Below are 1,980 nucleotides of genomic sequence, written 5' to 3'. Positions count from 1 at the left end.
GAAATATACCATCTGAAAATTGGATTTTATTGGATCAGGTATCTATTTGTTCCTTGGTTATTGTCCATTATGAAACCTTGTCCAGTCATACCATAATTTTTAAAGGATTTTTTTAAGCAACCAGGAATTAGTTTTATTTACTAATTTTATTTTTTGCCTGAGTGGCATGTGAGATCTTAGTTCCTGACCAGGGATCAAACCTGCATCCCTTGAATTGGAAGCTCTGAATCTTGACTACTGGACAACCATCCACCATAGTAGTACCATAATTTTATCAAAGCTGTTGTGTCATTTTCAAACAAAGCGTAATGGCCTCTCACACAAAGCCACAGAGATTTCTTAGAATGACTGCAACATATGACTGCCCCATCTAAGATCAATTAATTTCATCTGAAGATAGAGAAGACAGAAAAACCCTAGATGCATAAATCACAGTTGCTGATGTAGCATAAGCATGTGCAAGTAACATAATTTCCAAGAAGCTTATAAAACCAACTGTGAAGTTAACGTCTGTATCAGAAGGTTGCTTTTGGCTGCAAGTAACAGGGCTTCCCTGGTGGCTCAGAGGTTAAAGCGTCTGCCTCCAATGCCGGAGACCTGGGTTCGATCCCTCGGTCGGGAAGATCCCCTGGAGAAGGAAACGGTAACCCACTCCAGTATTCTTGCCTGGAGAATCCCATGGATGGAGAAGCCTGGTAGGCTACAGTCCACGGGGTCGCATAGAGTCGGACACAACTGAGCGACGGAATGGAACAGGAACCCACAAAGTACATAAAGGCATATACTGATAAAAGGCCTTCACATAAGAGGTCCAGTAGACCCCTGGCCACTGAGTCTCAAAATCAATTTGATTTCACATGCGAGGGGCAACGGCACACCTTTCAAGTGCTCCCCAAGGCTGCCTGCACAGCCTCACTGTATGTCTTTGGTAGCCCAAGATCTGTTCCTGTTCTCCTTCCCTACATTAGTAAAATGGGCTCATTACACTGATGATAGACTATCTTTTTATTATTTATTTTTAAAATTTTTGATTGCCCTAGGTCTTTGTTGCTGCATACAGGCTTTCTCTAGTTTCAGCTTGAGGGCTCAGTAATTGTGCATGGGCTTAATTGCCCCAAGGCATGTGGGATCTTCCCAGAATAGGGATCAAACCCATGTACCCTGCATTGGCAGGTAGATTCTTATCCACTGGACCACCAGGGAAGTGCTGATAATGGAGTATTAACAGAGGAAGACTTGTCTCTGCTCAGGACACTCTGCAGACTCTGCTGGAACATGTTTGAGGGAGAGGATGAGTGGCGAACCCACAGAAAAGTCAAGCCCAGGCATCACCATGTAGTTTTGGGGAGCCCTTTGGTCAGGTAAGCTTCCCTTGTGTCTCAGCTGGTAAAGAGTCCCCCTGCAATACGGGAGACCTGGGTTCGATCCTTGGGTTGGGAAGATCCCCTGGAGGAGGGAAAGGCTACCCACTTCAGTATTCTGGCCTGGAGAATTCCATGGACTAGTCCATGAGGTGGCAAAGAGTAGGACACAGATAAGTCACTTTCACTTTGGTCAGGTAAGGTGCATACTGTCCCAGAAGCTGTGATTGATGGGGAGCAACCCTTTCCAACCCCTAAGAATACAAAGGAAGTGCAAGACTTTGTGGGGATTTGAGGTTTGGAGGACTTCTATTCCCCACCTGACACAGTGCCTCCATCTCTTATACCTCCTGGTGAAGGAAGGATTGAAGGCAGGAGGAGAAGGGGACGATAGAGGATGAGATGGTTGGATGGCATCACCGACTCAAAGGACATGAATTTGAGCAAGCTCCAAGAGTTGGTGACGGACAGGGAAGCCTGGCGTGCTGCAGTTCACGGGGTCACAAAGATTCGGACACAACTGAACTGAAAGTAGGGCACGTATGGGGCTGGGGATCAGAGTAACGAGCCACCTTTGAGAAGGCAAGGCACTAGGGAAGCAGATTAAAGCTCTGGGCAT

The sequence above is a fragment of the Moschus berezovskii genome, chromosome 27 (assembly GCF_049115385.1).
Source record: "Moschus berezovskii isolate FMDL1 chromosome 27, NW_MosBer_1.0, whole genome shotgun sequence".
Classification (NCBI taxonomy): domain Eukaryota; kingdom Metazoa; phylum Chordata; class Mammalia; order Artiodactyla; family Moschidae; genus Moschus; species Moschus berezovskii.
The sequence above is the reverse complement of the archived record's forward strand: the minus strand, read 5'-3'. Positions refer to the sequence as shown.